The following is a 14682-nucleotide window of genomic DNA, read 5'->3' as shown; positions in this document are numbered from 1 at the left end:
TATTTGATGCTACCATTATGGTCTACTATCATGGTGCTACTATTATGATGTTACTACAATGAGGCAACTATTATGATGTTACTATTATGAGGCTACTATTATGATGTTACTATTATGAGACTACTATTATGATGTTACTATTATGAGACTACTATTATGATGTTACTATTATGAGGCAACTATTATGATGTTACTACTATGAGGCAACTATTATGATGTTACTATTATGAGACTACTATTATGATGTTACTATTATGAGGCAACTATTATGATGTTACTATTATGATGTTACTACTATGAGGCAACTATTATGATGTTACTATTATGATGTTACTATTATGATGTTACTATTATGATGTTACTACTATGAGGCAACTATTATGATGTTACTATTATGATGTTACTACTATGATGTTACTATTATGATGTTACTACTATGAGGCAACTATTATGATGTTACTATTATGATGTTACTACTATGAGGCAACTATTATGATGTTACTATTATGATGTTACTATTATGATGTTACTATTATGATGTTACTACTATGAGGCAACTATTATGATGTTACTATTATGATGTTACTACTATGAGGCAACTATTATGATGTTACTATTATGATGTTACTACTATGAGGCTACTTTATGATGCTATGAGGCTACTATTATGATGTTACTACTATGAGGCTACTATTATGATGTTACTACTATGAAGAGGCTACTATTATGTATACTATGAGGCTACTATTATGATGTTACTACTTGAGGCTACTATTATGGTTACTACTATGAGGCTACTATTATGATGTTACTACTATGAGGCTACTATTATGATGTTACTACTATGAGGCAACTATTATGATGTTACTACTATGAGGCTACTATTATGATGTTACTACTATGAGGCTACTATTATGATGTTACTACTATGAGGCTACTATTATGATGTTACTACTATGAGGCTACTATTATGATGTTACTACTATGAGGCTACTATTATGATGTTACTATTATGATGTTACTATTATGATGTTACTATTATGATGTTACTATTATGATGTTACTATTATGAGGCAACTATTATGATGTTACTATTATGATGTTACTACTATGAGGCAACTATTATGAGACTACTATTATGATGTTACTATTATGATGTTACTACTATGAGGCAACTATTATGATGTTACTATTATGAGACTACTATTATGATGTTACTATTATGAGGCAACTATTATGATGTTACTATTATGATGCTATTATTATGATGTTACTATTATGATGTTACTACTATGAGGCAACTATTATGATGTTACTATTATGAGGCAACTATTATGATGTTACTATTATGAGACTACTATTATGATGTTACTATTATGAGGCAACTATTATGATGTTACTATTATGAGGCAACTATTATGATGTTACTATTATGAGACTACTATTATGATGTTACTATTATGAGGCAACTATTATGATGTTACTATTATGAGACTACTATTATGATGTTACTATTATGAGGCAACTATTATGATGTTACTATTATGAGACTACTATTATGATGTTACTATTATGAGGCTACTATTATGATGTTACTATTATGAGGCTACTATTATGATGTTACTATTATGAGGCAACTATTATGATGTTACTACTATGAGGCAACTATTATGATGTTACTATTATGAGACTACTATTATGATGTTACTATTATGATGTTACTATTATGAGGCAACTATTATGATGTTACTATTATGATGTTACTACTATGAGGCAACTATTATGATGTTACTATTATGATGTTACTATTATGATGTTACTATTATGATGTTACTACTATGAGGCAACTATTATGATGTTACTATTATGATGTTACTACTATGATGTTACTATTATGATGTTACTACTATGAGGCAACTATTATGATGTTACTATTATGATGTTACTACTATGAGGCAACTATTATGATGTTACTATTATGATGTTACTATTATGATGTTACTATTATGATGTTACTACTATGAGGCAACTATTATGATGTTACTATTATGATGTTACTACTATGAGGCAACTATTATGATGTTACTATTATGATGTTACTACTATGAGGCTACTATTATGATGTTACTACTATGAGGCTACTATTATGATGTTACTACTATGAGGCTACTATTATGATGTTACTACTATGAGGCTACTATTATGATGTTACTACTATGAGGCTACTATTATGATGTTACTACTATGAGGCTACTATTATGATGTTACTACTATGAGGCTACTATTATGATGTTACTACTATGAGGCTACTATTATGATGTTACTACTATGAGGCAACTATTATGATGTTACTACTATGAGGCTACTATTATGATGTTACTACTATGAGGCTACTATTATGATGTTACTACTATGAGGCTACTATTATGATGTTACTATTATGATGTTACTATTATGATGTTACTATTATGATGTTACTATTATGATGTTACTATTATGAGGCAACTATTATGATGTTACTATTATGATGTTACTATTGAGGCAACTATTATGAGACTACTATTATGATGTTACTATTATGATGAGAGCAACTATTATGATGTTACTATTATGAGGCTACTATTATGATATTACTATTATGAGGCAACTATTATGATGTTACTATTATGATGCTATTATTATGATGTTACTATTATGATGTTACTATTATGATGCTATTATTATGATGTTACTCTTATGATGCTACTATTATGATGTTACTATTATTAGGCTACTATTATGATGTTACTATTATGAGGCAACTATTATGATGTTACTATTATGAGGCAACTATTATGATGTTACTATTATGAGACTACTATTATGATGTTACTATTATGAGGCAACTATTATGATGTTACTATTATGAGGCAACTATTATGATGTTACTATTATGAGGCAACTATTATGATGTTACTATTATGAGACTACTATTATGATGTTACTATTATGAGGCAACTATTATGATGTTACTATTATGAGGCAACTATTATGATGTTACTATTATGAGACTACTATTATGATGTTACTATTATGAGGCAACTATTATGATGTTACTATTATGAGACTACTATTATGATGTTACTATTATGAGGCAACTATTATGATGTTACTATTATGAGACTACTATTATGATGTTACTATTATGAGGCAACTATTATGATGTTACTATTATGATGCTATTATTATGATGTTACTATTATGATGTTACTATTATGAGGCAACTATTATGATGTTACTACTATGAGGCAACTATTATGATGTTACTATTATGATGCTATTATTATGATGTTACTATTATTAGGCTACTATTATGAGGCAACTATTATGATGTTACTACTATGAGGCAACTATTATGATGTTACTATTATGATGCTATTATTATGATGTTACTATTATGATGTTACTATTATGAGGCAACTATTATGATGTTACTATTATGAGGCAACTATTATGATGTTACTATTATGATGCTATTATTATGATGTTACTATTATTAGGCTACTATTATGATGTTACTATTATGATGTTACTACTATGAGGCAACTATTATGATGTTACTATTATGATGTTACTATTATGAGGCAACTATTATGATGTTACTATTATGATGTTACTACTATGAGGCTACTATTATGATGTTACTACTATGAGGCTACTATTATGATGTTACTACTATTATGAGGCTACTATTATGATGCTATTATTATGATGTTACTATTATGATGTTACTATTATGTTTATTATGATGTTATTATTAGAGGCAACTATTATGATGTTACTATTATTATGGCTATTATTATGATGTTATATTATTAGGCTACTATTATGATGTTACTATTATGATGTTACTACTATGAGGCAACTATTATGATGTTACTATTATGATGTTACTATTATGAGGCTATTATGATGTTACTATTATGATGTTACTATTATGAGGCTACTATTATGATGTTAGCTCTATGCTACTATTATGATGTTACTATTATGAGGCTACTATTATGATGTTACTACTATGAGGCTACTATTATGATGTTACTACTATGAGACTAATTATTATGAGGCAACTATTATGATGTTACTATTATGATGTTACTACTATGATGTTACTATTATGATGTTACTATTATGAGACTATTCTGATGTTACTATTATGATGCTACTATATATGATGTTACTATTATGAGACTACTATTATGATCTTACTATTATGAGGCAACTATTATGATGTTACTACTATGATACTACTATTATGATGTTACTATTATGAGACTACTATTATGATGTTACTATTAGGGCATATTATGATGTTACTATTATGATTTTATTATTATGATGTTACTATTATGATGCTATTATTATGATGTTACTCTTATGATGCTACTATTATGATGTTACTATTATTATGCTACTATTATGATGTTACTCTTATGATGCTACTATTATGATGTTACTATTATTAGGCTACTATTATGATGTTACTATTATGATGCTATTATTATGATGTTACTATTATGATGCTATTATTATGATGTTACTATTATTAGGCTACTATTATGATGTTACTATTATTAGGCTACTATTATGATGTTACTATTATTAGGCTACTATTATGATGTTACTATTATGAGGCTACTATTATGATGTTACTATGATGCTATTATTATGATGTTACTATTATTAGGCTACTATTATGATGTTACTATTATTAGGCTACTATTATGATGTTACTATTATTAGGCTACTATTATGATGTTACTATTATGAGGCTACTATTATGATGTTACTATTATGAGGCTACTATTATGATGTTACTATTATGATGTTACTCTTTATGATGCTACTATTATGATGTTACTATTATGAGGCTACTATTATGAAGCATTATTATGATGTTACTATTATGATGTTACTATTATGATGCATCTGTTATAATGCTACTACTATGATGTTACTATTATGTTATAATGCTACTATTATGATGTTACTATTATGATGTATTATGAAGCAACTATTATGATGCTACTATTATGATGTCACTATTATTAGATTATTATGTCACTATTATGAAGCAACTATTATGATGTTACTATTATGATGTTACTATTATGAGGCATCTGTTATAATGCTACTACTATGATGTTACTATTATGAGGCATCTATTATAATGTTACTATTATGATGCTACTATTATGATGTTATTATTATGAAGTACTATTATGATGCTATATTATGATGTTACTATTATTAGGCTACTATTATGATGTCACTATTATTAGGCACTTATTATGATGTCACTATTATGAAGCAACTATTATGATGTTACTACTATGATGTTTACTATTATTGAGGCATCTGTTATAATGCTACTACTATGATGTTACTATTATGATGCATCTGTTATAATGCTACTATTATGATGTTACTATTATAACTATTATGAAGCAACTATTATATGCTACTATTATGATGTCAATTATTAGGCTACTATTATGATGATACCTTATGATGATGTTACTATTATTAGGCGCTACTATTATGATGTTACATTATGAGGCTACTATTTATGATGTCACTATTATTAGGCTACATTATGATGTTACTCTATGATGCTACTATTATGATGTTACTATTAGGCTACTATTATGATGTTACTCTTATGATGCTACTATTATGATGTTACTATTATTAGGCTCATTATGATGCCCTTATTAGGCTACATTATTATGATGTTAATTATGGCTACTATTATGATGTTACCCCTACTATTATGATGTTACTATTATGAGGCAACTATTATGAAGCAACTATTATGATGCTACTATTATGATGTCACTATTATTAGGCTACTATTATGATGTCACTATTATTAGCACCATTATGATGTCACTATTATGAAGCAACTATTATGATGTTACTACTATGATGATGGGATGAGGCATCTGTTATAATGCTACTACTATGATGTTACTATTATGAGGCATCTGTTATAATGCTACTATTATGGTTATATTATGAGGACATTAGAAGCAACTATTATGATGCTACTATTATGATGTCACTATTATTAGGCTACTATTATGATGTTACTCTTATGATGCTACTATTATGATGTTATTATTATTAGGCTACTATTATGATGTTACTATTATGATGCTATTATTATGATGTTACTATTATGATGATATTATTATGATGTTACAGCTACTATTATGATGCTACTATTATGATTAATACTATGACTGGATGGAATGATGTTTATTATGATGCCTATTATGATGTTACTATTATGAGTTAATTATGAAGCATTAGATGATACTACTATTATGATGCATTATGATTCTACTATTATGATGTTACTATTATGATGCTACTATTATGAGTTACTATTATGATGTTACTATTATGATCCTATTATTATGATGCTACTTTATGATTCTACTATTATGATGCTACTATTATGATGCTACTTTTATGATTCTACTATTATGATGCTACTATTATGGCCTTTCAGGCGCTGCATTATGATTCTACTATTATGATTTACTATTATGATTCTAGTATTATTCTGCCATTATGATTCTAGAATTAGGGACTATTACAGCTATTATTATGATTCACTATTATGATTCTGCTATTATGATTCTACTATTATGATTCTACTATTATTATTCTACTATTATGATGCTGCATTATGATTTCTACTATTATGATGCTACATTATGATTCTACTATTATGATGCTACTATTATGATTCTACTATTATGATGCTGCTATTATGATGCTACTATTATGATTCTACTATTACATGTTACTATTATAATGCTACTATTACATTCTACATTATGATGCTGCTATTATGACTACTATGTTGATGTTACTACTATGATGTTGCTATTATGAAGCAAACTATTCTGATGTTACTATTATAAATTATGATGTAACTATTATGAGGCTACTACTATGATACTACTATTATGATGTTACTATTATGAGACAGAGGCTAATATTATGATTTTACTAGGGGGCTGATTATGATGCTACTATTATGATGTTACTATTATGATGCTAATTAGAGGTGGATGCTACTATTATGGGGCTGAAAGAGAACACGAAAGGGCTACTATTGAGGTGGTGGGGCTGATGTTGCTATTGTAGGAACTATTATGATTGCTGCTATTGTAAAGGGACTGCTGTGGAAGTTGCTATTGTGAGGCTGGTGGGGCTGCTATTGTGATTAACACTGCTGAGGAGGAGTTGCTATTGTAGTGTGGTGGGGGCTGAAGAGAACACATTGCTGCTACTATGAGGAGGAAAGAGGATGGATGGGGGCTGACTATTAGAGAACACGGATGAGGGAGGAAAGAGGTGGTGGGGGCTATTATGATGCTACTATTATGATGTTACTATTATGATGCTACTATTATGATGTTACTATTATGAGGCTACTATTATGGTGCTAGTGGGCAAGACAGCATAGGACTCACTCTGAAACCACTGGTTGTTAAGCAGTGGCTCTGTATAATTTGAATATTTATTTCAAAAAGGTTTGCTGATACCGTGGGTGCAGTTAATATTGGTAGCAATATGGTCAGACAGTTTCTTAGCCTTCAACGTTTACATGTGAATGATCTCTTTAGCTCCATGTCATTTCCTGCCCTGGGGTTAATTGCTGTTGGCCCCACCAACACACATCCAACCCTACAGTGACCTCATCACTCATACCCCTAAAGAGCACCACCGTGGCAACTGGGGCTGATTGAAATCTTGGGATGGAGAGGAGAGGTGTGATTGGTAACATGGAGGGATTGGGACAAGAAGTAGGTGGGAGGGAGTTGGGGGTGGGGGCATCGAGAGCTTAACCTCCTCCCACCTCAGCACCACCCTCTCTATCTCCTTGACTGGAGAGGAGGGAATGAAGAATAGAGGGGAGGAGAGAGAGAAAGAGAGAGAGAGAGACTCAGTGCCCCTAAACACAATGAGACACTGCTGCAGCTCATTGTTGGTGCCTAAATGTTTAATGAGAAAGTCTTATTTGTTTAGAGCAGGCCTTTCAGGCGCTCATTAGACTAACTGTAGTTTAATGATTTAGTAATGCCAGAGAGTTAGAAAGGGGGAAACAGGCAATAATACACACACACACAAACAAGCACACACACACACACACACACACACACACACACACACACACACACACACACACACACACACACACACACACACACACACACACACACACACACACACACACACACACACACACACACACACACACACACACGCGAGGCAATAAAAGAAAAGGGGAAAGATGCCGACCATGTGAGACAGAGGGAGGGGGGCTGAAAGAGAACATGAGAGGGAGGAAAGAGGTGGTGGGGGCTGAAAGAGAACACGAAAGGGAGGAAAGAGGTGGTGGGGGCTGAAAGAGAACACGAAAGGGAGGAAAGAGGTGGTGGGGGCTGAAAGAGAACACGAGAGGGAGGAGAGAGGTGGTGGGGGCTGAAAGAGAACACAAGAGGGAGGAAAGAGGTGGTGGGGGCTGAAAGAGAACACGGGAGGGAGGAAAGAGGTGGTGGGGGCTGAAAGAGAACACGGGAGGGAGGAAAGAGGTGGTGGGGGCTGAAAGAGAACACGAAAGGGAGGAAAGAGGTGGTGGGGGCTGAAAGAGAACACGAGAGGGAGGAAAGAGGTGGTGGGGGCTGAAAGAGAACACGAAAGGGAGGAAAGAGGTGGTGGGGGCTGAAAGAGAACACGAGAGGGAGGAGAGAGGTGGTGGGGGCTGAAAGAGAACACGAGAGGGAGGAAAGAGGTGGTGGGGGCTGAAAGAGAACACGGGAGGGGAGGAAAGAGGTGGTGGGGGCTGAAAGAGAACACGAGAGGGAGGAAAGAGGTGGTGGGGGCTGAAAGAGAACACGGGAGGGAGGAAAAGAGGTGGTGGGGCTGAAAGAGAACACGAGAGGGAGGAAAGAGGTGGTGGGGGCTGAAAGAGAACACGAGAGGGAGGAAAGAGGTGGTGGGGGCTGAAAGAGAACACGAGAGGGAGGAAAGAGGTGGTGGGGGCTGAAAGAGAACACGAGAGGGAGGAAAGAGGTGGTGGGGGCTGAAAGAGAACACGAGAGGGAGGAAAGAGGTGGTGGGGGCTGAAAGAGAACACGAGAGGGAGGAAAGAGGTGGTGGGGGCTGAAAGAGAACACGAGAGAGGGAGGAAAGAGGTGGTGGGGGCTGAAAGAGAACACGAGAGGGAGGAAAGAGGTGGTGGGGGCTGAAAGAGAACACGAGAGGGAGGAAAGAGGTGGTGGGGGCTGAAAGAGAACACGAGAGGGAGGAAAGAGGTGGTGGGGGCTGAAAGAGAACACGAGAGGGAGGAAAGAGGTGGTGGGGGCTGAAAAGAGAACACGGGAGGGAGGAAAGAGGTGGTGGGGCTGAAAGAGAACACGAGGAGGGAGGAAAGAGGTGGTGGGGGCTGAAGAAGAGAACACGAGAGGGAGGAAGTTGGGGGCTGAGGCTCTGAGAGGAGGAAAGAGGTGGGGGCTGAAGAGAACACGAGAGGGAGGAAAGAGGTGGTGGGGCTGAAAGAGAACACGAGAGGGAGGAAGGGGTGGGTGGGGGGCGGGGCGTTTGAGAGTCTCTCTCTTTCCACTCCTGGTCTAATAGGGATGTCCCCGTCTTGGTCCTGTATGATCAGGCCAAGCTTTCACAAATGACTCGCTCTAGAGAGCCCTCAAACTCAACTCTGGACCTCGATGCCAGTTCATTTTTACATTGTTCCCCTCTAATCAGGACTGATTGACTGGAGAGGGGGAAATGAAGAATAGAGGAAGGAGAGAGAGACCAATCAGGAACTGATTTAGACCTGGGACACCAGGTGGGTGGTATTAATTATCCAAAGTGAGAACAGAAGACCAGGGGTAAGAGCTGAATACCCTGCTATAGAGAATCCGCTTCCTCCTCGTCTAGCCCTCCTGACTCTAGTAGACAAAACTCTTATAGGATTGAGGCCATGGTGCTGAAATCAGTATTACCTACCTGCCAGTCAGTCCACTACTGTGGCAAAAGTGCTCAATCAGGTCCTGGTTTGTAGAAGACATAGAGCACATACATACATACAATCAGACACACCGTCTATACCTTTGAGCCGGTCATGGTCTCCACTGCAGAGGGAATTCAGGGAAGTCTTGAAGGTTTTCCACACCGGGTTAGGTTGTTCATAACAGTCTGTGAGTGAAACAGGAAGAGAAAAAGTAAATAAGCTAAAGTAAATGGATGGATCCGTTTGAACAAAACGACTGCTGGTTTTACCTCTGTTCTGTGCACAAGCTGTAGCGTGTCACATCGTTCATCCTGAAGATCTCCGGAAAGGGTCTGATTTGCTAAAGTCCTGCACATAGAGATACACAGTGGGCTTTCAGAAATACATCAACGACATCTTAATGCCATGCTGAGGGATTGCAATATTTCCTCCCAACCGCTTTGGCCCTAAAACTGTGAAAGTGGTCAATAAAATACCTAACGTTGTTGTGAGGAAGATGGCTGCCATGTTGTCCAAATTCATGCATTTATCAAAGTCAACAAAACACTGAGGTCCTCTACAAACGCTCCTGTATGTGTATAGAAATCTACATGGAATATATATTTCATAGAATATACTGTACTGACATCTAACTAACTCTCTGCCACTATATCTCTTCCTGTGAGGCTGGTCTCTCTCCTTCCTGTTCATTGATTCATAGAGCTGAGCTGTGATGCAATCTGTAGGAGGGTTATCTCTGGTAACTCCTAGACGGGTGCCAAAACTCCTGAACGGCTAAATTAGCTGAAGAAATACTGTACCTCATACAATAATCCAGACCCTGAGGTTGTAACTCGTTACAGTATACAGCTAAGACGCCTTTCAAATCGTCTTGGTACTTTGACTTATCTAATAAGAGCAGCACTGGGAAGTAGAAAATCACAGATTGTTCTCAACACTTTTGAACAACAAGTAGAAATGTCAAATTGCAGATTGCATTTCTTCAACAAGCAGGACGCACAGGATGTACTTCCGACACCCGGCAAGGCCAAAATCCCCGTCATTGGAAAGAGACGCAGGTATAGAGCATATAGGGCGGGGTGCCTTGTAAGGATCCGTCAACGGCGAGTGGGAAATCTGCCCTTACCATCAGTATTAACTGTAATATCTTATGTTTCACCAAATCGTGTCTGAATGACGACATGGATAACATTCAGCTGGTTGTAACACCTGGGGTGTAGTGGGAAAGAAGTCAGGCGCAGGAAGCAGAGAGTTCAGGGTAGCCCTACTTTTTAATGCACCACAACGGTGAACAGACGCCATCCCAAACAAATGCCCCAAACACAGGGGACTTAAACAGTCCAGCAAAAATCCAAACACATGGACAACCGTGACATACAGCCGTGTACACATGTACACTGAAAATAATCCTGCACAACCAGCAGGCGGGCCGGCTGGTAACAAAGCCCAACCAATTAACCTAAACTAAACACAGGTGCAACCAATAAACAGAAAAGGGAGCAAAGGGATCAGTGGCAGCTAGTAGCCGGTGACGACGACCTCCGAGCGCCTCCCGAACAGGAAAGGGAGCCACCTTCAGGAGTCGTGACACTGGTGGGATATACCATGCACCGGCTAGACAGAACAGCACACTCCGAAGACGAGGGTGGTCTGTGTATATTAGTAAACAACAGCTGGTGCACGAAATCTAAAGAAGTCTCTAGATTTTGCTCGCCTGAAGTGGAGTATCTCATGATAGTGTTCATCTATATTTTTTGTGGCTGTTTATTTACCACCACAGATGGATGCTGGCACTAAGACCTCACTCAGGCAGCTGTATAAGGTAATAAGCAAACAGGAAACTGCTCACCCAGAAGCGGCGCTCCTAGTGGCCGGGGACTTTAATGCAGGGAAACATTCATCCATTTTACCTCATTTCTATCAGCATGTTAAATGTCAACCAGAGGGGGGATTCTAGATCACCTTTTACGGCACACACAGAGACGCGTACAAACCTTTCCCTCGCCCTCCTTTGGCAAATCTGACCGTAATTCTATCCTTCTGATTCCTGCCGACAAGCAAAAACTAAAGCAGGAAGCACCAGTGACTCGGCTATTAAAAGGCAGTCAGATGAAGCAGATGCTAAACTACAGGACTGTTTTCTTATCACAGACTGGAACATGTTCTGGGATTCTTCCGATGGCATTGAGGAGTACATCAGGAGTACACCACATCAGTCACTGGCTTTATCAATAAGTGCATCGAGGAAGTCATCCCCACAGTGAAAGTACATACATAGCCCAACCAGAAGCCATGGATTACAGACAACATTCCCACTGAGCTAAAGGGTAGGTGCGGAACTCTAACCTGGAAGCTTATAAGAAATCCTACTATGCCCTGCAACGAACCATCAGACAGGCAAAGCACCAATAAAGGACTAAAATTGAATCGTAATACACCGGCTCCGATTCTCGTCGGGTGTGGCAGGGCCTGCAAACTATTACAGACTACAAATGGAAGCACAGCCGCGAGCTGTCCAGTGACACGAGCCTACCAGACGAGCTAAATCACTTCTATGCTCGCTTCGAGGCAAAAGCAACATTGAGGCAACACTGAGGTAGCCGTTGTGAGTAGGCCGCTGGCAAGGCATGTGCTGACCAACTGGCAGGTGTCTTCACTGACATTTTCAACATGTCCCTGATTGAGTCTCTAATACCAACATGTTTCAAGCAGACCACCATAGTCTCTGTGCCCAGAACACGAAGGCAATCTGCCTAATTGACTACAGACCCGTAGCACTCAAGTCCGTAGCCGTGAGTGCTCGGCTGTAATGCTCACATCAACACCATTATCCCAGAAACCCTAGACCCACTCCAATTTGCATACCGCTCAAACAGATCCACAGATGATGCAATCTCTATTGCACTCCACACTGCCCTTTCCCACCTGGACAAAAGGAACAGCTATGTGAGAATACTATTCATTGACTACAGCTCAGCGATCAACACCATAGTGCCCTCAAAGCTCATCACTAAGCTAAGGATCCTGGGACTAAACACCTCCCTCTGCAACTGGATCCTGGACTTCCTGACGGGCCGCCCAGAGGTGGTAAGGGTAGGTAGCAACACATATGCCACACTGATCCACAATACTGGAGCATCTCAGAGGTGTGTGCTCAGTCCCTCCTGTACTCCCTGTTCACCCACGACTGCATGGCCAGACACGACTCCAACACCATAATTAAGTTTGCAGACGACACAACAGTGTTAGGCCTGATCACCGACAACGACGAGACAGCCTATGGGGAGACACCTGGCCGGGTGGTACCAGAATAACAACCTATCCCTCAATATAATCAAGACAAAGGAGATGATTGTGGACTACAGGAAAAGGAGGACCGAGGACGCCCTCATTCTCATCGAGGGGCTATAGTGGAGCAGGTTGAGAGCTTCAAGTTCCTTGGTGTCCACATCACCAACCAACTTTTACACTGCTGCTACTCTCTGTTTATCATCTATGCATAGTCACTTTAACTATACCTACATGTACATATTACCTTAATTAGCCCCTACTATCCGGTGCCCCCACACATGGACTCTGTACCCTGTATACAGCCTCGCTACTGTTATTTTCACTGTCATTTACTGTTTTTCAAATTTCTTTACCGATCTATTGTTTACCTAATACCTATTTTTTTACTTAAAAAATGGCACTGTTGGTTAGTGCTTGGAAGTAAGCATTTCACTGTAAGGTCTACTACACCTGTTGTATTACGGCACACGTGACAAATACACTTTGATTTGATTTGAATTGGGGCCAGCAATGGTCATGATATATCCTGGTCTGGTTATGCACACCTGATGTCTGATCCTAGTACTACAATCAACTTGACTGGATGTTCCAGGAGAAAAATTCTCTCAAAACACCTGCTGATCAGAATAAATCTGCAGTTCCAAAAGACGAAATCAATCATTTATAAACACGATTCTTACTGATAGGATAATGATAGGAAAGTTAAGAGCACATCGCTTTGATTGATTGCATTTCTCCCTGCAGATGGAATGCTTATTTGCATTTTAGTGCTGGAATAATGTACTTTAGCACCTGTGGTGAGGGAAAACTTATTTCAGTTGAAGGCGGACACACACACACACACACACACACACACACACACACACACACACACACACACACACACACACACACACACACACACACACACACACACACACACACACACACACACACACACACACACACACACACACAGCATCTTCCATTTAGTGGAGATTAACTCATTTAAATTAGACTGTGATTAGATATAAACTGGGGCTGAGAAAGACACCAGGAGACGTAAAAACATCTCTTGGACTTAACCACAAACACACCACACACACCTCTGCTCTCTCTCTCCTTTCTTATCTCCCCATCTGTGTGAGCCAGAACCACAAACACAGCAGGAGAGACTGAGGAGGGATTGGTTCTCTGTATCTAATGTGTTTCTGTTGTAATTATTCCTCTGATGGGATTTTCCCCTTGAAGCATAGCTCTATGTGTATAATCATTGTTCTGAGACCAGTTGATGCCATGGTTAATGGAGAGGATATACAATAATGTAATGCATTCATAAT

General features: G+C 37.8%; 1 pseudogene; it reads right to left on the bottom strand.

The window, feature by feature from the left end:
* LOC127917817 (copine-4-like) overlaps positions 1-14682 on the bottom strand; it is a 79272-nt pseudogene that overhangs the window by 60591 nt on the left and 3999 nt on the right.

Source organism: Oncorhynchus keta, unplaced genomic scaffold (assembly GCF_023373465.1).
Source record: "Oncorhynchus keta strain PuntledgeMale-10-30-2019 unplaced genomic scaffold, Oket_V2 Un_contig_1222_pilon_pilon, whole genome shotgun sequence".
Lineage (NCBI taxonomy): Eukaryota > Metazoa > Chordata > Actinopteri > Salmoniformes > Salmonidae > Oncorhynchus > Oncorhynchus keta.
The sequence above is the reverse complement of the archived record's forward strand: the minus strand, read 5'-3'. Positions and strand labels throughout refer to the sequence as shown.